This window comes from Canis lupus, chromosome 12, assembly GCF_011100685.1.
Source record: "Canis lupus familiaris isolate Mischka breed German Shepherd chromosome 12, alternate assembly UU_Cfam_GSD_1.0, whole genome shotgun sequence".
In the NCBI taxonomy this organism is placed as follows: Eukaryota; Metazoa; Chordata; class Mammalia; order Carnivora; family Canidae; genus Canis; species Canis lupus.
In genome coordinates this window covers 9,402,043-9,424,783 of record NC_049233.1, presented here as the reverse complement: position 1 = coordinate 9,424,783, position 22,741 = coordinate 9,402,043, and the positions used below count along the sequence as shown (strand labels likewise).

Genomic DNA, 22,741 nt, shown 5'->3' with positions numbered 1-22,741 from the left:
TGAATTTGCCTGCCTGGGTCAGGGCAGGATGTGTTCTGGGGAGTGGGGCTTCTGGGAGTAGGTGGAGTGGCGTGTAAGGTGCATCCTGGGAAATAGTTGGGATTCGGAGGGAAAAGGGGAAGGTGTAACTTTTAGGTGGAACGGATAAGGACAGAAGCAGAGGCAAGAGTGATCAGTCCTGGTTAAGGACCTATAAGGCCTGCTGGTGTATTAGCTGCTGCCACAATAATGCTGTGTGACAAACAACCTCAAAATCTAGGTGGCTTACAACCACTCACATTTCATTTTCTTACTCATGGGTCTGTAGATTTGTTGGGGTTCAACTGGTCTTGGCTATCCTGGACTAGGCTGGGCTAGGCTGTGGATTAGATCCTCCCTATATATCTCATTCTGGAACCCAGCTAGGGGCAGTGGTTGTTCAGAGTGTGTTCTTCTCATGGTAAGAGCAGAAATGCAGGTAGGGCAAGCCCAACAGAAGAACCACATGCCAAGCTTGTGGTGGCATCACATGTACTGAATCCCATTGGCCATAGCAAGTTACATGGCCAAGCCCAAAGTCAGGGAGACAGGCATGCACTTCGCCCACCATCAGGCCATGGCAAGGCTGTGGAGGTATCATTTTATTATGGGAAAATGAAGAAACAGGTCCAACAACTCAATGTTAGAGGAGCTGTCTCTAGGGCAGGTTCTCAAACATGAACATGCATGTGAGTCATCTGACATACTTGTTAGCACACAGCTGCAGGACCCTTCTGAGTTTCTGACTCAGTTGGTCTGGAACAGAGTCTGACAATCTGCTGTTCTAATACATTTTCCCGGAGGTGTTGATACTATCAGTTTGGGGACCACATTTCAAGAAGTTCCGTCTAGGAGTTTGTTTAAAGAGGATGGGAGAGGTCAGTCTGTTGGTGTCCTTGAATGTCACACAAAATAGCTACATTTACTGAGTCCTTCCTACCTTCGAGTTACTGTTCTAAAGACCTTCTGTGTGTTCTCTTCATTAGTACATTAATCCTGCAGGTGTGGTATTGCCATTTGACAGACAAGGACTCTGAGCCATAGCAGGTGACGTGACTTACGAGGCCCCACAGCTCGGAGGTAGTAGAGCTGGATCCTGTAGCCAGTGCTCTGTCCTGTCATGAAAGTCAGGCTTCATCCTATTGACAGTGGGGAGCCAGGGTAAGTTCTAAGGGAAGGAATGACCTGCAGTGGAGACAAATCAGGATTTGGATCTGGATGGTCTAGGCACAAACCACACTTAGGCTTTCAATAGCTAGATTTCAGGGTAGCTTGATCTGTTTTAGGGTAAACCCTGTCAAGACTCTAGGGTTAGAACAAGATAGGCCAAGTCCTTACATTCTTAGGAGTGAAAAGGACAAAAACTGTAATATGTGCCCTAAGAAAAAAATTAATTAGTATAATGGACACAGAATGAGGGGCTACTGCTTTATATGGGTGGTCAAGGATGGCGCCATTAAGGAGTGATTTTGGAAGACCTGAATGGACCAAGAAAAAGAGCCCAGAAGAGAAATAGCATGTGCAAAGGCCCTAGGGTAGGAACAAATTTGTCTTGTTGGAGAAGCAGCAAGGACTCCAGTGCATCTAGAGGAAGAGTAACCGTAAATGATTTTAGAAGACCGGACAGGGCTGGATCATGTATGGCCCTATAGGGCTTTATGCTGAAAGAGATGGGAGCCACGGGGGGGCGGGGGGGCAATTGCAGGAGAGTGACATGATCTGGTTAAGAAAGAAGGAATCTTTCTTAACCTGCTGCTAGGTAAAGAATAGACTTCAGGGGTGGAAGCAGGGAGATCAGTTACAAGACGGTTTTTGGGGTCTTAACTGTATCTTGAAACCCTCCTGCTCCTTAATGTTCACCTCCATAAAGTCGGTGAAGGATCTCTTTCATCTTTTCCCCTCAGTATCCTTAGAGAGGGGAAGGAGATTAGGGTGTAGTCAAGGAGGTGAGCAGGAAATAGGGGACAAAGTGGCACAGGATTCGCGGCCCTGGTCTGCCTGGCTGGGGAGCCTCGCTGAGGCCCAGCAGCCACTTGGAGTGGTGAGGAGTTCCCACCTCCCCCTGCAGAGCAGACATCTCACGCATCACTGTCCCAGCTCCGCAGTCAGCGTCCCCCACCTTCTCCACCCTCAGCCCTCTCACTCTGATAGGGAGTAATTATTTATGTTCTTGTTTAATTAGCTCATTAGGCATGTGCTGCAGTATTTCTGATAATAAATCTCCTCCTCTAGTGGCTCTCAAGTGCGTTTTTGCTGGTGTCTGGCCGTGGTGATGGAGGTGGCAGTTGCAGATGTGAAGCTAGCTGGTGGGCGGGGCTCGGTGACCTGTGTTCTGTCCCCCGGGATGTGTGTGGACAGGTGGGGAGGCTGCCGAGGCCCTGGGCGAGGAGACAGGATCTTGGAAGCTGAGGCGGCGGCAGCAGCCGGCACTGAACACCAGAGATATTTTTACCACCCGTCAAAATGCCACCATGTGTGAGCCGGTGCCAAGGGCTGCTTCCCAAGGCTGCTTTGCTCTCCTCCCCCAGCCTTTGATTGTCGCTCAAAAGAAGGTCTGAGTGAAGTAGGGAGACTTTGAAAATTCCAGGGTCGGCTAGGCTGGTGCCCAGCAGTCCTTTCCCTCTGGAAGGGGCTGGAAGAAAGCTTCTGTCCTACAGTAAAAGAGAGTGGGTGGGAGCTGCCAGGAAAGTGCAAGTGCCAAGATTTAGACCCAAACCCTACTCTCCCGCGTTCTGTCAAGGGGGGCCTACGAATAGGACCCCATCCAAAAATATTTCCTTTGTAGAAGATCAAAGGGCCTGAAATTCCACCAATAGAGATGCACTTCTTTGCACTTACCATAGGCAAAAACCTAGGTGATGCTGAAGTGGTTTCCTCTGGGACTGATCGACAGAGGATGTGGGTCTGATAGCGGCCACAGTAGAGGTCCCAACAGCAGGAGGAGGGAGGTGGCCAGGGAGAGTCATAAGGTGACCTCAAAGCCCAGTTTCCCTGTGTGGACGTATTGCCAAGGACTCGAGAGATCTCAGGGAGAGGGAGGGAAAGCCAAGGTCTTGGGACCGGTCCAGCTATTTATTTGTCACAACTCGGATTCTGTTCTTCTGTCTACGTGAGCATAGTTCTTGCTACTCTCACAGACCGGAAAAGGTTCAGAGTCAGAAAGGAACAGTTCAAGGTCATCCAGACCAGCCTTCCCCTTTCTTTGTGAATCCTCATCATGCCCACTACTCTCTCACCTATCACCCCCACCGCCCCCCCACCCTTACCCCTTAGGGTATTAGCTGGCCCTACGTAGGAGTAACTGCCACACACAAGAAACTATCCCCTCCTTTTTTCCCCCTAGATCCCCAACTACTGTTGGATGCTCTAGCTGAAAAGATTTTCCTTATTACAGGCCTCTGAATTCATCTGCCTCTACTTCCTGCCCTTCCATTCTGCCTTCATCCTCATCAAGAAGAAAATGAATTCTTGTTTCAAAATATGTCCATTTAATGTTTGCAGATAATTCTCATGGCTCTCCGAATGCTATTTTTTTTTTAATTTTTTCCAGATTCAACATCTTCCTTCCGTGCCTTCTTCCATTTCTTGCCTCTCACCTTTAGTCACTGAAGAGGTGTTTATTTCATGCTGCTAGGGTCAGGTCTGGGCCACTCACAGGGAAAGCGGCCAGTCATAGGGCACCCCTGCCCTCCTGCAGCTCACATTTCCCAGGGAGGTAGACTTAAAGGACTCCGTACTTGTGTGGTACCTGATTCAGTTACTACAGCTGGGATGAGTGCTGTGCAAGCAGCAGAGCAGGTCCTGGAAAGGTCAGGGAGGTCTTTCTGGAGGAGGTGACCCAGAAGGTCAAATAGGAGCTCTGTCAGCGAAGAGCCACAGGAGGCATTTCAGGTAAAGGGCTGGCGTGCTTGTCTCTGGAGCAAGAAGGGAGGGAGTGTGCGTTCTATGGTGCATCTCTTGCTTCCTTGCCTTGGAAGCGTGCCAGGTTGTGTGGTCCCTCTGTGTGGGGGGCATCCAGTGGGCAGTATGCTGGATGTGGCCTGGCCAGCCCAAAGTGGACGGAGGTAGCACCCCCTCACCTGAAGTATGATCAGTTCTTTTGGCTCCTGGCGCCCAAGTCCCACGCAGACTGGATGCCCCTAACAAAGCTGCTCCTTTGACATTTTTCTGAGACCATCACACACACACCCTGCTCCTCCCTAGACTCTTCCCAAGATAGAATGACCCCAGGGCCACCAGGCAGCTCTGTGGGCATGCCTCAGTTACACATCACAACCAACCGTCCCGGGGTCCAGGGCCTCTAGCTCAAACCTTACTGATCTCTGATCTGCCACAAAATAGTTTAAAAAATTTTACTTGTCTCATTTTATGTTTTTATGTGGCAAGTCATCTCACATCTTTGGTTAGAAGTAAGTGGATTATAAATCATGAAACCAATTGATGGAAATGAGGTCAAAAGTGCCAAATAAATGTGGGTGTTTTTTTTCCTCCAATAATGATGATGATAATAAGAACCAACCTTTTGGAGAAATTCTTGTGTGCCAGGTACTATTCCAGTGGTTTCCATTTATAAGCTTATTTAATTCTTTCAACATCTCGGTGACAAAGGTCCTGCTGTCAGAGGGCTTTTACAAATGAGAAAACCGAGGCACAGAAAGGCTAAGTAGCTTTCCTGAGGTATCCTGCCTGGGATTCAAACCCAGGTGGGCTGGCTCCAGGATCTGTGCCTCGGTGCCTTAATAATACGGAGCTAGTGTTTGAGCACTTGCCTAGTGCACCTTGCTGCACCAGGCATGCGCCAGCCACTTGAAAGGCAGTTGCTTACTATTACGCCCCCTTTCCGGGGTACGAATCTCCAGGATCAGAGAGGGTAGTTAAGCTGCCCCAGGCTCCCCAGCTTGGAAGTGACAGAGCCAGCATTCAAACTCAGGCCTGCCATGCTCCAGATAGCTCCTGACCGCTCTTCTTCCTCCCAAGACAGGAGGTAGGGTAGAGAGGAGTCAGATGGATGTCTTGGGGTCACAGGTAGTATCTTCAAACTGTGGCTGGTTCAGTAGGTCAGAGTTGTGAGTTCAAGCCCCATGTTGGATGTAGAGCTTACTTCAAATAAATGGATAAGAAAAAAACTACAAACCAATGACCCCATTTCCCTCCTGGATCATCCCGTTCCAAGCCACCTAATCTTTTAACAAACCCAGAACCATCAGCCCGCTGCCACTCAGAACCACCATGAGGGGAAAGGGGAACACATCCCCCCCCCCCCCGACATGTAAAGAGGAATCAAGGGAAGGCAGCGGGGTGCCATAAGGAGGGATCTCAGCCAGACAAGTAGAAGTTTGGGGCAGTGATGGTGATGTCTAACAAACAAAACCGTAGCTTCTTTGAGAGCAGAAGGAGGCCCTGGCGGTATCAAGAGCCTGGAGGATTTCATGTGAGGCCAGGAAGCTGATGCATGCCCTTCACCCCTTCTCCAAGCTGAGAAAAGTGATGGCCATTCCCTGGGGCGTTCTGATGTATAACTTGCCAATTGAACCGTGGCTCCTTGGCCTCCCCATCACTGCCTCCTCCCAGGACTGAAATGAAACGTGGGTCACGGGTTCAATCCTAGTGATGGGGTGTACTCAAGAGAGAGAGAGGAGATTTATGGCTTGGTCTCTGCCCTTAATGAGCCATCATCCCCCAGAGCCACCGTGGCCACTGCCTTCCCAGCCCGGTGAAGCCCAGAACCAGTGCTGAGGGGCAGGCGGGTGTGCAGGGCCGGAGGATGGTGCCATGAATCTCTGACAGCCACAGGGCTCCCTGGCTCATGGACATCCGGCGGAGGGAGCAGCCGATGGATCACAGCTGGGCTCTTGACCTTGAGTCTTAAGCAAAGTGAAGAACAAAAGGTCATATTTGTTCCATCAGAGCCACAGGAGCTATAAAACATCTGAGTGTGAATAAAGACAGTGGTAAATCACTCATCGCTCTTGGGAACTTGGGTGATCACTTGGCTGATCTGTCTTCTGGCCCCATCACCCACTGGACAACCTGGGGATCGGTGTGCTCAGAGATAGGGAACTCCAGGGGACCCCAAAATGGTGCTCTCCCTGGAACGCAGAGGTGCCAAGAATTGCTGAGATTCATAGGCTCCTAGAATGTAAGATGTCTCTCACTGCAAATGTGACCTTCTCAAGGAGGTTTCCCTGGCCACCCCACTTAGAGAGCTGAGCCTGCCCTCCCCACGCCAATGCTTTTACCTTCTTTTGACCAGCTATGCTTTTATTTTCTTCCGTTGCATGTTCCATTTTATGACACAATCATTTAACAATTATGTGTATTATTTATTTTCTGCCCCCTGCCACCCAGAATGTCAACTCCACAAGGTAAGGACTTGTGTCTAGGGGTTACTGCTGTATCATCAGTACCTAGAGCAGCACTGGCATATAGCCGGTGCCCCAATAACATTATGGGGATGAACAGACCAGCCTGGAAAGACCTTAGAAATGGGCTAATCCCAACCCCTCTGTGTGCCCAGGAAGAGCAGAGACCCAGACAGGGGGCATAGGACTTGTCCTGGGTCATACAGACCCTTAGGGGTTGCCAGGCTAGGAGAAGAATCCAAGCATCCAAATCCTAGGCCAGAGCTGGGGTCCTGTGTGGTCTGAACTGCAGCCACACCTGTCAGAGGTTGTGCTTGCGGTCACATTCCACTAACCACCTATAGGATCAGGAGCTGACGGCCCAGGTGGACAACCCGGGTCCTCCTTGCTTCCTGTATTGATTTTTGAAAAAAGGTTATGAATATAATGATAACTAATTTCCTGACCCAAAGGGAGTCTAATAATATGGGATCCAGGACTGTGGGAGGTTAGGGACTTTTTACAAGGTGGGTAGGAGGACAGTAAGAAGTGTTTATTGAGCACCTTCCCCTCGGGTGACCACCAGTGTGTGGGTCCTTCACACGGATCACTCATTTTGCTCTGACTCCCAGCTGTGATGGAGTGTAATAATAATAGCCAACATTTATGGAACTATGTGCCAAGCACTGTTCTCAGGGCTTTTAGGTATTCATTCATTTAATCTGCCCTGACAACTCTATGAAGTGGAGAGCTTCTATTATTGTCCCCATGTTACAAATGAGAAACCAGAGGCAAATATGCCAGAATATAAATGCTTCCATTCTGGGTGCTTGGGATGCATCAGTGAACAAAACAACTGAGGATCCTTGTCCTCATGGGGGAAGCAGGCAACGAGCACAATAAATGAGTAAATCATCTAGGTATGGGAAGGCAGTAAGTGCTATGCAGGGTACAGCAGAGCACGGGAAGGGGCTTGGGGCAGTGATAAGGTGCAAGTTGAAACAGGGCGGCCCGAGTGGGCCTTCCTGAGAAGCGGAGGCCTTCTGGAGGCTTGTAGGAGATAAGCCAAGAGGATGTCTGCAGGAAGGGCATTCCCGGCAGGGGGAACAGCCAGGGTCAGGCCTTAAGCCCAGAGCTCGTCTGAGGAGCAGTGAGTGGCCTGGGTGGCTACACCTGAGAGCGAGGGGCAGAGTCTAGGCAATGGGGCAGGGAGGGAAGGGGACCAGAACGGAGGGGGGGTGCTTGCAGATCCCCTCAAGGACATCTTCTCAAATGCTCTGACTCATTGAAATGCTCACCTCATTTAAATGCTCACATATGCTCACGGCCTCAAGCCAACACCCTCTTCTCTGCTAACACACTGAGGGTGCTTCGCACATCAGCCAATAGCCCCACACTCAGGCACACATTGGCCAGTTGACACACACACACACACACACACACACACACACACACACACACCAGCCAATGGATGCACATTCACATGTTCACACTGGCCAGTAAACGAACACTTACACAGCCACCCCTCCAGAAGCTTCATCCTCCAACCTACCTGTGTGTGAGGAAGAGGGGCGGGTGGGGGGCGCTCATCAGCCTTGCTCCATCTGCAGCCCAGCATGGCTTCTCCACAGCTGGACCAGGAGAAGGAGGAAAGCAAGCCAATTCCTGGGGCTTCAGACCCATGCACCCTAATAAACAATACTGGAGAGACTCCCAGAACATTATAAACCTGAGTCTGTAATGTACTCACACGTGATGTTCCCACATGATTACTCTCATAGAAGAAGATCACAGACACACATGGCCATCCTCCAGGGACACCAAAGTGCATTTGGTGGCTCTATTCTGTGCTTGTTGCCTCCACGGGAACTATTGCTCCAGGACTGGGTGGGTGGGAGGTACTCGGGAGGGAGAGGATAGTAATCCTGCTATTTGTAGGTATTCCCAGGTAGATCCAGGACGGGGCACCTCTAGACCAGGCTGGCCTCACCTGAGAGCTCCTGGCCAATGAATAAGTCCCACAGTAAAGTTCATCTTCTCAGCACTGAGCCCCTGACCCCCAAGACGACCTACCAGTGCCCCCAGAACACTCACCTTCTGCTGCCATAAGAGCTCCTGCAGGGGCATGGGCCAGTGGCATGGTGTTAGTGTTCTCTATGAAAAAGATGGTAATGATGAAGATCAATAGACAGATACATAGAGATAGATGGAAAGAGAGAGAGAGAGAGAGAGAGAAAGAAAGAAAGAGATGATGGAAATGATAAAGTAGGTAAGCATTCACTATATTCATACATGATCTATTGAGTATATATCATATATCAGCGTTTTGCATACATTATTTCTAATCCTCATGTGACCTTGCAATTTAGATTTGCAAACAGCTTTTACAAACAAGAAGACTGAAATTCTGGGAAGTTAAGTAACAGGGTAGAGATTAGGCAGCCAGTAAGTTGTGAGTCAGGATTTGAGCTTACAGCCCCAAGTCACATGGATGCCAAATCCTAGGTGCTCTCAGGGTTGGGAACCTAGGGCCTGAGCTCCCACAGCCCTTTGCTGGCTGTACCCCACTGCCTTCCTCCTGCTTCTCCCTGGCTCCTGTCACCCCTCCTTTGGTGATACTCTCGTGGAATTCTAAATGTCAGAGATGGGCATTGAAGCACAGAGAAGACAAGTAGCTTGCCCAAGGCCACACAGCAAGTCCATGACAAAGCCTGGAGCCTCATCCAGCCAGCCTGGATCTGAGGGTATTTGATGGATGGGGACCGCTCTGTTGCCCCATCCTCCCTCCCACTTGGCTGAGCACAGTAGCCCTCCCACTGTGTTGAGGTCTCCCTCCAGAGCTCATTCTCTTCCTCCCCCCAATTAGTTCCTTCCCAGCCACCCCGCTTGTGAGAGGCAGAGGTGTCCAGGGGAGGATCAGCAGAAACACAGTCCAGAGAAGTGCTGAGCAGGCTCTTCCAGCCCACCAGCTGGAAAGGAAAGTTCTCCACTGGGGGAGGTAGCAGTAGCATGGTGCTGCCACCTGGCCAGCCAGATGTCCTGCAGGCCACTCGGTCGTGGGGTCCAGCCTCCAGGCACACAGCTTGGAGCAACCCTCAAGGAAGAACCAGGAAGTTTCTATCACTGGTTTGTGCACAGCTGAGTGTGTCCCGCATTATAAAAATCAACACCTCACATTTGTAATCACTTTACCACTCCGTCCCAGGAGACTCACATCTTCCTAGGTTTGCCCAAGGGTCCTCTGGGGTAGGTAGCAGTATTATCAATCCCATGGGACAGACGGGAAAGCTGAGATTCAGAGGAGTAAGATATCCCTGTTCAAGACTGCTCAGCTAGCCAATAGTGGGGCCAGGAACAGAACCTGATCTCCAGATGCCGAATCCAAACATCCTTATGGCTGCTTTCTATTGCACATACATGTCCTAAGCACAGTACCCAGGACTGAATGAATATCGTATTTAATATACACAACGATAACATGTGTTCAATAATATTAACCCATTTTACAGGCAGGAAAACTGAGTAAGGCTTGGAGCTGTGATGTGAAGTGACTTACCTACACTGCACGGTCAGTGTATTTTTTCCACATAGCACAAATTCCACCTAGGGAGTGAGACAATTCCCTTCTTCAAGGAGCTTCTCATCAGACAGAGAGAGGGGATTAAAACTGGGGGGAAAGGCAGGACCCCAAAACTCATCCATGAAATGAATGAGGACTTCATTTCATCTTGATTTCTTCTATCAAGGGTCAGCGTCACCTTCCCCACCATTGTCAAAACAGAACCTGGTGTTTCCTGCCCAGGCATCTTGCTGAGCGTTTAGCACACTTGACCTCATTTCATCCCGAAAGCGTTCCTACAAAGCAGGGACTAGCATTCCTACTTAAGTCAGGCAGAAAGGGTGACATAATCCACCTGGAGTCAAAGTGGGAACTGAACCCAGGCCCAGCCAACACCACAGTGGATACCGTGATGAACCACCATGTGTTTCCTTCTGCAACCTCTTTGCACACATTTGAGTCACGCCAAATTCTGCTCTGGAGTTGCCCTGTTCTTCAACCATCAGGACAGATGTAGAAGCCCACCGCCAGGCCCGGCACCACCGTCTCCCACCCAGGCTCCTCCCCAAGTGCTGCCCACCATCCCTGGTCTGACCGGGCCGATGGAGCCCGGGGACCACGGAGCCAAGAAGGCCCTGCCAGTGGTGACCTCGCCCGAGTGTGCATCAGCTACACGGACTTGGCAGATTTGTTTCCAACACCCTGTCTTCGTCCTACCCTCCTGGAAGAATTTGCTTTGTGAGGGCATTTAGCAGGGGGGCATTTGTGTGTGTGTGTGTGTGTGTGTGTGTGTGTGTGTGTGTGATACACATGAGATTGATGATTTTCAGCATTTTTCAGTGTGCAGTTCAGTGACATGAAGTACATTCCCGTTGTTGTGCAGCCACCCCCACCCATCATCCCACATTCAAACTCCGCACCCATCAAACACCGACTCCCCTTCCCCTCCCTCCAGCCCCTGACAGCCGCCCTTCTACTTGCTGTATCTATGAACTTGACCACTCTCAGTGCTTTAAGAGGAATCATGCTGTATTTGTCCCTTTGTATCTGGCTTATTGCACTTTGCAGAATGCCCTCAAGGTTCACCCATGCTGTAGCCTGTGTCAGAATTCCATAAAAATATGGACTGCTCCATGAATTTTCATGTCCTCCTTGTGCAAGGGCTGTGCTAATCTCCCTATCATCCCAATTTTAGTATATGTGTAGCTGCAGCAAGCACTGTGATGACATTTTTAAGGAGATGGGTACCACAGGTGACTTTGCCCCTGGGTGGCGCCCCCATGAAATTATGGATCTGTCAACCAGGGGAGCTGTCCAATCAGGTGGTGAGGTGCATCATTGGGTGGCACGGACCTGGGGCCTGCTGATTGTTCTGGTGAACGCAGCTGGTGGGGAATCTTTACTTTGAACACTCCTGTGTTTACAACGAGGTATAATTGGTCTGACACCTTCTGTGTTTTTTCTGTAAGTGATGACTTGTTAGTGAGCAAGCTTTTCTCAGCTCCTCAAGGAGATAAAAGGCAACTATCATCGTCATCATCATCTTCACTGAGGTACCAAGTGGCCCTGGGAAGGGAGTGGAAGGGGCGGCCATGCTCATCCCACTGCATTTAATTTTTCACACTCACACAGGAGGTTGACACTGCTATCCTCATCTCACACGTGAGCAAAGAGGTTCAGAGACAGAAAATGATCCGATCCGGAGTCACACAGTTGGGGGCGGAACCGGCCTTCAAAGAGAGACTTCTGCTTGATTCTAAAACCCACACTTTTTCCTCTGAGACATGCCAACCCAGTCCTTGGGGGCTGGGAGCTAAGGACAAGTAAACACTGAGAAAAGTTTCGCATCCTTGGAGACTTGGATGAAGGGAGAAAGAAAGTTAAAGGCACACACCGAGAGAGGCCTGCCGTGCGCTGGGGAGCTTGCCTGGGTCAGCTGCAGTGGCAAAAAAACAAGCCGGCAATGGGAGAAATGCTCCTCTAGGGGAACAGAATGGGAACAACAGGGCTTAATAGCAACCCTGGGGAAATCACAGGGCATTTCCATTGACTGCATGCTCAAGCGTGAGCCACCAATGGGATGCTGCTTCCAGAAAGTTCAGTGAGGTCTTGGGCACGAGTAGGGGAGGCTCAGGAGAAGTCTGATGTCTGATTGGGGGATAGTGGGATCTGACTCCATTCTCTGTCCCCGGACTGCCCTAGAGAGGAGGGCTGACCACAAACTGGCCTGTGACCGGAGGGGAGCAGCTGGGGGGCAAGTGAAATTGGGGCTGGAGGAAATGTTGGAAGGAATGGGAATGTTAATTCTGGAAAAGTGGAAACCAAAGGTGGGATGGGAGAGCTACCGCACAATCTGAGAGCAGCACCAATGTGTCCAGACAAACAAACCAACAAACCAGCACCTTGTTCTGTGTCCCCATGGGGTTGGCTTGGGGCATGTGGGAGCAAGTGGCAGCTCTCAGGCCACGGCCCCATGTGAGCCGGGATTGTCTTCCATACACACTGGGGGTTGTGCAAAGCTGGATCGGCTGCCCGGCCTGTCCCTGACCTGTGTGAGCGTAGTACTGACAGCTAGAGGAGCCTGTTGCAGGGGGACCTGTGCCCCTCTCAAGTGGCATTCCTGAGGTCTGAGTATGGAGATGCCAGAGGAGGTGGACAGACTAGCAGACACTGGGGAATCAGCCAGACAAGTGCCTGGACTGCTGGGTGTCAGGTACCTGGCCCTGCACTGGGCCGCATGCCTGCCTCTCTAGTGGGAACTGAATCTAACTTCATGCCTGCTGGGTTCATCGCTCGGCCCTGCCTTGGGACCAGAGGACACCCTGAGTCACCAGCTAGCTCTGCTGGACCCTCACTAGGGACCAGGCACCATTCACATGACAGGTGTTGATTCATTTAATCTTACAATGACCCTGTGAGGGAGGCTCTATCATCCATCCCCATTGACAGAGAGGTTGAGTGGCTTGTCTAAGGTCACACAGCCAGTAAGTGATGGTGCCGGGCTTTGAACCCTCATGACCCAGGACCAGAGCTCTCACCCTGACCTCCTGGCTTTGTCCTCTCCATGAAGGAGCACCGTGGAGCAACGGACTAGCACTGTTGTTCCAGCCAAAGACGGGGCCTGGCAATTGCCCACATCCTTACCAGGCAGCTGGATGTGCCATGCTTCCTGAGTCAGGGAGCAAAGGAAAGGTCTTGGCAGGTGAGATCAGACCCTTACTTATCACCAGGTAAGCCTTTACTCTGGGGAGGTGAGCACAGAGGCACCCTGCTGGGGCGTGGCTCACCTTGGCCCAATTTTAGTCATTTCTGCAATCACTCAGCCAGGGTTTAACTAACACTATCACCATGTGTCCTCTGAATAAAGCTTCTTATAGTCACATGGAGGGGTGGGAGGACACACATCCCTGCAGTGAGTGTTGCAGGCACCATGCCTCCCTGCCTGCCCAGCCAGGACCCAGGTACAGCACAGGTCTCCTCCTTTCTAGCTGGTGTGAGGCTTGCCAGCTACACATCCCCAAAGCTTACATTTCCACTGTAAGAGATCTGTTTCTTTTGGTTCAGCATCGCCAACTCCTTTATATAATAGATCCTCAAAGGAGTTTACTTTGTGCCAGACGCTGACCTGGGTTCCTGGTGAATCATGACTCATTTATGTGACCCTATAACGCACAAACTTATAAATGCCCCATTTTACAGAAATAGGGTATTTTAAGGTAACTAAGGCCCAGGCAGGTTAAGAGATTGTCCGTGGTAGGTTATTACAGCCGGTAAGCGGCAGAGCCAGTATTTGAACCCAGCAGGCTGGCTCCAGAGTCTGCTCATCACCACGACACTCTGCTGCCTCTGCACCTTCTCTTTCTTTCTAACAGTAGGTGTTCCTGGGAGGCGTGATATTTATCACCGGGATTGGATTTACCAGGGATTTTTCTTAATAGAGACTTACGCAACAGAAGTGTAACTAGTAGATGGGAAGTGGAAAAGCAGGAACGAGGATTTAGAAACAGAGAACCAGAGGGGAGCTCAGAACCTCAGATTGGCAAGGCAGAGAACCAGAGCACTCCAGGGGCAGAGGAGCTTGAGCCAGGCCCAGGGGAACCCCGCAGAGACCCCACTGAACCTGAGGTCCGAGGTGAAGCAAGAAGAACGAAAAAGATGAAGCTGTCCAAAGTCACTGAAAGATCTTGTGGGGAGAAAGAGAACTCAGAGTCCCTCTAGAAACCTCTAGGAGTGGTCCCTGAGCTGGTCAGTGTTCCTCAGCCTGGCCCCATCCGTTTCGGGTGCCAGGGCTCACACAGGAGAGGACCTACCTGCTACTGGAGTGCTCAGCATGCCCTGAAAGAGCCCTGTCCAACAGGACTCTGGGACGTTGGGGGTGCTCGGCGGCTGCCCTGTCCCGTGTGGTAGCTTCTAGCCACATGTGACTGGCGTGACTGGGGAACTGAATGTTTAGTTTGATTCCATTTTAATTAATTTGAAGTTAAATTTAAATAGCCACATGTAGCTACTGTGTTAGGTGGTGCAAATATAGAACATGCATTTCCTTCACCTGCCCAGCAAATGTTTTTAAGGGCCTACTTTGTACCAAATGTTGTTCTCCAGGCTGAGGAAATATCAGTGAACAAAACCGGCAAAAAAACCCTGATCCCCAGAAGGAGAGCTGAGATGGCTTCTACTGCAAGGAGAGAATGCTAATTAATAGTAAGCATAGTAAATAAGCAAATGATAGCATCTTTCAGGGAATAAAAGTTGAATGCGGGAAAGACAGACCAAGTCAGGGGCATGGGGGAGCCAAAATAGAGATGAGAGGAAGCCCGCCACATTAAATAGGTGGTCAGAGAAGGTAACATTGGGGCAGAATTGAAGGTGAGGTAGTGAGCATAAGGATATCTGGAGGTAGAACATTGAGGCAAGGGCAATGACCAGTGCAAAGGCCCTGGGGCAGGAGCACCTCGGCAGGTTTGAGGACTGGTGCAGAGCGATCTGGGTAAGGAGGAAGAGAGGAAATAAGAGAGGTGAGGTGCAGATCACACGGGGCCTGTGGGCCACCCTAGGGCTTTGACATCTGAGACAGGCCTTCCTGCGGACGTTGAGCAGAGGAAGGATTTGATCTGACTTGCTCTTAACGAGATCCTCTAGCTGCTGGCACAGAGGAGGCAGGGGGAAGGAGAGCAAGAGAGTTCCCCCAGAGGCCAGTTCCACGAGGGCTTTGATGACCCACCCTGCCTGCTCTCCTGGGGGCTGTGGGAATGGAGAATTGGCGGCTTTGCCTCAGAATCTCAATCATCTTGAATGTGGCTTCTTTACTTGCTGACAGGGTGAAGTAACTGCCAAGATGACAGAGGGCCACGGGGCCCCCGGGGGAGCCTGTGTTCTCAGGAGGGGCAAAGGCAGCAGAGCCTGGTCCCTGGCCCCTGGCCCTGGTCAGAAGTTGATGAGAGGCTTCTGATTCTTGCGGCCCTCGCTCAGTCACGCCAGCTCCATGATAGTCTCCTAAAGAGCAGCCATGTGCCTTCCCCTGTGACCACTCAGGGCCACACATTTAGGGAAGGCCAGCTGTGTTAGTAATTCCAATAATTCTAACAATTCCCTGTTCTCTAGACCATAAGCAACGAGACAGGCTCTTGCAGGCCCGTACCACTCTGTCCCACTGAATTTGAACATGGCCTCAGAATCCTTCTCAACCCTGGTGCCCAGCAAATACTCAGAGTCGGAGCATAACACTGAACGTATTTGCAAGCCTTCCAAAACCTGGCTCCTGGCGGCAATGTTGGTGACCTCATCTCCTACCACTCTTCCTTCCCATCACTGTATTCCAGCCATACAGGCTTCCTCATTGTTCCTGCCTCAGGGCCTTTGTAATGGCAGCTCCCTCTGTGAGGAGACTGCCTGCAGATATCCACGTGGCTCCTTCACAGTCTTCAGATCTCATCTTCAGATCTCACATGAGCGTAAGGAAGCAAGCACCAGACAACCCTCATCACTCACTAAGGTCTCATCTCCACCCCTAATTAGCTACAAAACTGCCATTCAGTTACTGTCTCTAAAATGGGAGCATAATTATGAAAGGTACTTCTCAGGGTGATCATGAGCAGTGATGGAGGTAATATGAGAGTGCTGGGATCAAATCTTGGCTAGGCACAAACATTCTACGGGACCTTGGGCAAAGCACTTCTCTGAGCTTCAATGTATTGATCTGTAAAATTAGGATAATAATAGTGTACCTCCCTCATAGACTTGCCATTAGGATTAAATTAGTTTAATACATGAAGCATATTCTGAAGAGTGTTTGACATATGGTAAGTGTTCAATAAATATCAGCTGTCATTGGAGTAAAACATGATTTTTAAAAAAAATTTCTGTCAGTTTGCCTGACTCTTAAGACCTGCTTGCTGCTAAAATCTGATTCTGCTCAGTTCAGTTCAGGGTAATTCATATAGGACAGATCGTGGTCAGGGGCCTGGAAGGCCTGGCTAATAACACCTGCTCAGCCACTGTGCAGCTCTGTGCCCTTGAGCAGGTGACCCATCTGCCCGAGCCTCAGTCTCGTCATCTGTAACCTGGGGAGAATTATTCCCACCTACGCAATCAGTGCGCGGAATCAAAGAGCCTGTGCCTGTCAAGTGCCCACACGTGGGAAGTACTCAATAAGTTGTATGCCAGAGAGAAGCAGCCGTGTCTCCCCTGTACCTTGCGGTTTGTGCAGGGTAGCGAACCAGCCCCTTTGGGGACTTGCAGGAATAGGGAGAGGCTGGGAAGCCACAGCCGCTCGCCTCTGTTTAATGAGGCTGTTTCATGTGCTCCGAGCTCCTGCAGCCGGCCAGAGAGGTTGGCAGGCTGGTGGTTCTGTGAAGAGCCGGTAATGAGGGTGCAGAGCTGGGGAAGTGGAGTGGGGCAGCTTGACATGGTTTCTCCAAATTACTGCTGGGGCCCAGCAGGCAGCTGTGGTGTATCATGGATGGGTGGGGGGGGGGGGGGGCGGTGCACCTAAAAAGTAGTGGTACCGGGAGAGCTGAAGGGATGGGGGCTGGAGATAAAAGATGTGAATTTACTGACAACTCCAGGAAAGCAGAAATTGCATCTCCTGTATCGACACCAGTCCCAATTTCTTCCTCTTACACAGATACATGCTCAGTCCTCTCACCCTCACACATCTCGGGGTAGCACGCTCCCTGGGCCAGCCTCATCTGATCTGAGGCCTGTGCTAGTCAGGAGAGGCCAGCACTGCTGCAAATGGCTGTGAACACAGAAAGGCTCAAATGCAATCTTGGGTCTCAAATTGGGTCTCACTGTCCTGAGTCCAGGGCAGTGTACCGGCTTAGTCAGGATGTCTTCTGCACCTGGAGACACAGGCATCTGGCTTCTACTACCCCTCAGGCTTCTCTGTCACCTGTGTGATCAAGGCAGGTCACCGCACTCTGCATCTGGGTGCAGAAGGGAGGGAGAATGTGGGGCAGGCAGTCTGGCCTTTTGAAGGCCTAGCCCAGGGGTGACCCACATTCCATTTGCCAGAACATATCACTTGGACTCCCCTAACTACAAGGAAAATTGGGGAACGTGGTCTGGAGTGAGCCCAGGAGTAAGGAAGTGGACTATGGTAGGCAGCTCCCAGGCTTCGCCCTGAGGCCCAGGCAGACTCAAGGTCTCCCCATTCCCATTCCTGGATGACCCCAATACCTTTAATGGGAGCAATTAGGAAGGAACAGACCTGGCCTGCAAGTGTCTCTGGGAGAGATCACACAGTCACCTCAGGAGTGTCAGGGGACATGCAAGAGTGGCTGGGTGAGTGGAGGCCTAGGTGGAAGATGGGCAGAGCAGTGACTAACATTGCCTGGGCCCAGCATCTTTGCATACCGGATATATGTGAACACCGACACACCCCCACCCACCCACCCACACGTACACACACTCAGTTCTCAGATGGTACTGAGATGACACACAGACATGCCCCACACAGTTTCACACATGCACACACGTGCCCCTCCATACCCACACTCACACGTCCCAAACAACTGTCTATCTACATGTGCATCCATAAAGGTGCTCAAGAGGCCATGTGGTGAGCCTTAAGGATATAGAAAAATATCTCTCCAGAAAGATCTCGGGACCGGCCGCTGTCTGCGAGTCACCATTAGCCAGCCATCATATTTAAATAAGATTCTCTCCCATTTGTATAGGCCTTAACATTTAACAAAGCACTCTTTCATTCACTCAACTGTAGATAAATATTTACTCAGCAGTGACTCTAGGCCAGATAACATGATTGGCAGTGGAGCTACAAAGTGAGCAAGACGAGGACCCGGTCCTCAAGGGAGTCCGTGCATAAGCACAAACAGAGAAGGGCTCTAAGGGAGAGGAGTGCGGTGGCAGAGGGGGGCAGGGGCAGCTCTCGGCGGGGGCTTGACGTGCTGTCTGGGTCAGGCCTCAACGGACGGACACAGCCACCAGGTGGAGAGAGAGATAGGTTTCCAGAAACTGGGGTGGTTAGATGCAAAGGGGTCAGGGTGGCTTATGTGGGGAGTGGAGAGAGATTCAGAGAAGGTGGCCAAGTGCTTCCTGAGGCTGGCGTTCCCCCAGGTAAGGCCAAGATGTGCTGCTACTTCTGCTGCTGCTATGAAACCAGGATGGTCTTTTTCCCAAAGTGCGAGGGGAAAATGAGAACAGATAGGACATTCCCATCATGGGAAAGTCCCCTCCTGTGCCACTCAGGATTCAATCAGGAGAAATAAAAGCATGCTCTAGACCTAAGAGGAAATTCAGCACAGGGGTTGGGTTACACAGGGGATGGAATCGCTGGGGCTTCAACCAGGGGGTCAGTGAGGCATCGGAGTGATGGGCCACAGCAGGCAGCCATAGCACTGTCCCACCGCCCCCTAGGAGTGAGGACACAGGAGATGACATGACCAGAGCCAAAGATCCAAGGCCATGGCGTAGGAACCGGAACGCCGGGAGCTGGGATCACAGAGGGGGCTCAGGAGCTGAGGGGAAGCCCCCATGTGAAGCAGAGAAAGAGGCAGATATGGCTTGGCCTCTCCCCTCCTCCCGCTCTCCAGCCTTCTTCCAGCGCTCCCATTGGCCAGCTCTTCCTGGAAGCCCGAGGCCAAGGAGCCTGGGAACGGGCAAGGGAGCCTGGGAAGTGCAGTTCCTCGGCACTCAGAGTGGGGACAGGTGAAAGGGAATACAGACAGACCTGATTGCAAATAGTCAGGCAACCACTACGCTCCTGTGACTCTTCCTAAAGCTCTGACGTCAGCGGTAGACATCAGCTGTAGATTTGTCTGATCGTATTAAGCTGAATGAACGAATGCCGGATGAATATTAATAGGGCAAAAGAGAAAACTCAGAAGCAGCCACTTAACGTTTGTTTTGTTTTTTCCTGGCTAAGTGCTTGGGGTTGCAGCTTTAAATTGTGCTTTAGAGCACGTGAGCTTAATTAAATTTAACGTGTTGGAGCAATTGAACTTAAAATAGCAGTTCACGTTTTCTACAAACAGAGATGTCTCCGGTTTGTGTGATAGACAGAAACCTATCAGGATTTCAGGACGTGTCTTTCACAAAAAGGGCTTTGGCCCAATGGTCGTGCCAGGTATTGCCCGTTGCCTCTCCACATGCACTCCTCTGTGCTGCCGTGTGCCCTGGAAGGCTGACCAGTGTGCAGCCATGAACTGTAGCTTTTGGTGGGGTTCAGCTATGGGGAGTAACAGCAGAAGATTGGGAGGAGGGAAGAGAGTGAGGTGAGGGTATTTACTTGACTGGTTCCCCTGCCGTAAGGTTGCCCCTGGCTGCCTGTCCCTCGAGCAAATTTTCAATGCCACTGTGTTGCCCCCAGAGGATATCTGGCAATGTCTGGAGACATCTTTGGTTGTCACAACTGGAGATGCTACTCACGTCCAGTCAGTAGAGGCCGGGGATGCTGCTAAACAGCCTGTGGTGCACAGGACGGCCCCAACGACAAAGGATTTTCGGCCCCAAGTGTCAGTAGGGCCAAGGCTGGTAATTCCTATCCTAGATCAGTACTTCTCTAGCTAGTCATAGCAAGGGATCATGCTGTTTCCCAATCCGTTGCAGACCAATGCTTTTATAAGAATATAATGGAAATAAATTATCAGGAAAAAGATGATCATGCACTTGGGTGTCACACCAATGCCAAATTGCCATAAAACTGTCTTAATGCTATTCTGAATTTCTGTACTGTGTGATCATAGACCAGGAATAACCAGCACATGGACCAGCGGCCACCTGTGGGCCACACCCAGTGCAGCGCTGCATGATCTGCATGAATCTTTCCTCTTCCTGCGTCTGGTGACCTCCCCTGGTATGCTCAGGGCTAGATTGGGTAACAGCTCGGCTGCTACCAACCCTGGGTAATGGCACGTTCCCTTGTGGCCCCCAACTCCAAACCTAGCCCTTTGTAACAAAGTCTCTTGTAAGCAAAGGCTTTAATTATCCCTCTGTGAGTATTATGCCTTCCGCCACTATTGAGCGGTGTTTTCCCAAAGAGCGTGGGCAAAGGTCAGAGGGTGCATGGGTGGAGGGACAAGGAGGTGATGGGCTGCCTGGTTTGGGAGCCCAGCTCGGGAGCTTGGACTGTCTCTTGTAGAGACTGGCTCTAGAAGAGTGTTTTGGTGGACAAGGGGCGGGGCAGAGTTGTTCTGGATGGAGCACTCTGGGGTTGGTGGTGCTGAGCATGGACGTGAAGGGGCAGAAGCACGGGCAGAAACACGGGCAGAAGCAGAGAGGCCTATGTGGAGGCTGCTGCATTCATCCACACCAACGATGGTAAGGCCTCAGCAGAAGTGTGAGTATGGGGCAGCGCCAAGTCCAGAAGGTAGAACCTTCCACCAGACTGCCTGTGGGACATGGACAGGCGTCAAGGGGGGACCCAGGCTCTCCAGATCCAGCCCGGAGGATCAGTGGTTGGTTGTGTTGGGGAGCATGAGCGGCTGGACAGGGCCGCACGGGAAGAGATTAATTTGATTCTGTCACTAGGGTTTGAATAGTGCCCGTTTCTCATGACTTCCTTATGCCGTTTGTCTTTTTGGTTGCCCGGGGTGGGAAGCAGCCTTGCTTATGCCTAGAAGTGTGGGCTCCGAATCCCAGCGGATCCAGATCCGTTCTCAGCTCCACCACTCCCCCGAGGGAAAGTGACAACTGCTTAGCTTCCTCCTTCCCTAAATGGGAATGAGGATAATGACTTCCTCCAGGGGTTGTCAGGCGGGTTAAGTGAGATAACTTACACAAACTTCCAGGCACAGGTTTAGTGCTCAGTGAGCACTGGTTATTATTGTTTTTGCCAAAGGTGGGACTTGACTGCCAAGGCTGTCTGGAGCCAGCTGGCCCTGGCTTTCCTGTAAGTACACACACACACACACACACACACACACACACACACACACCTAGGAACCAGGAGCTGCTTCCCTGATCTTAATCCTGCGCAGTAAGTCCTTTCTTCCAGCCTTGTGTCTGATGGGCCAGTTACAGTGGGAAGCTTTTCCTAGCCTGCCCCCTCTCACCCCTGGTGCCAAGAATCAGTCCTGTTCTGATCAGGCCCACTGTGGCTTCATCACATTCTGATCTGCCCCGACTTGGGAAGGAAGGGGGAGAGTGGCCAGGCAGGGTCCCACACAAAGTGGCCCCTCGGGGCTTCAGGAAAACAGGGCAGCGTCTGAGAGGCAGGATGGTACAGTGGTTGGGAGTGGAGGCTCTGAGGCCAGACTGCCCGGTTCAGATCCCAGCTCTGTTGGTTACTATCTGGGTGCCCCTGGGAAGCCAGCTGACCCTTTCTGTGCCTCTGGTTCTTGTCTGTAAGATGGAGGTGGTGATTGCTATTATGAGTATTAACCCCCTTTAAGATCTCAGAACGGTGCCTGGCACATAGGAAGCCCTCACTTGACTTTAGATCCTCTTCTTTATTATTAATTAGCAGCAGTGGTAGTGTCTGCTTTCCAGGAGAAAACAGCTAAACATGGATAGGATTTCTGGGCTCATGGTCCATCCCCCATGTCCTAGGATTGTTGCAAAGGTTAAATGTGATGCCAAATATGGGAACCCTGTCACATAATAAGTGTTCAATAAACAAGCTGGCCCAGCTCCCCCTTGAATGGATGTGCTCTTACACTGCTCATGCTGCAGTGAGGTGCGGGGACAGTGATTTGGAGTCAAATCCCAGCTGTGTAGGTTTGCTTCTCACCTCTGCACCTCTGCCTTCCCACCCGCAGGGTAAGGATCCCAGTAGTGGCTGCCTTGGAGAGTTGCTATAGGACTAAGTGAGTTGCTAGTCGTGGGGCCCTTAAAATAGGGCCTGGCACACAGGTGACACTTGGTGTTTGCTCTTACTATTGTCACTGTCTGGGTGTGTATAGGTCCTGCCTCTCCAACTTATATCATTAGCTCTGAGGGGGAATGAAGTGGGCACTGGCCACATAGGACTCCTTGGGCTCTGCCCGGTGGGTGGCCCAGCAGGCCAGAGATCCTGCTGGTGGAGGGATATGAGCCATGGTGGGCTCTGAGCGCTGTTCCAGGGAAGGGGTGGCTGACAGGGACAAGAGTTTCAGTGAGATGAGGCAAAATGCCCCAAATTTATCACTTGGTTAGGAGCAAACCCAGATTATGGATGTAGAAACCACTGTTAAAGTCCAGTGGTCCAACCGTGCAGTCCCAGCTGTGTGACTTCAGGCACATCACTTAACCTCTCTGAATCTTGGCCATTCCTGTTCTGTGCCATGAGAGCACTAGTCCGTACCCTCATGGGATTGCCATGATGCCCAGGTGAAACAGATAGCCATAAGGGGCTGGCCTGCAGGCCCTTGAGGAAACTGTCCCC

The 22,741-nt window shown here is 51.1% G+C and overlaps 1 protein-coding gene and 1 non-coding gene across 2 annotated transcripts in view; one reads left to right on the top strand and one right to left on the bottom strand.

The window, feature by feature from the left end:
* The window catches only part of LRFN2 (leucine rich repeat and fibronectin type III domain containing 2), a 178,090-nt gene that overhangs the window by 150,329 nt on the left and 5,020 nt on the right, over nt 1–22,741 (top strand). The window lies entirely within an intron of this gene.
* LOC119874331 lies at nt 11,034–11,137 on the bottom strand. The gene has a single exon (XR_005368205.1). It is a non-coding gene; the product is annotated as a U6 spliceosomal RNA (small nuclear RNA).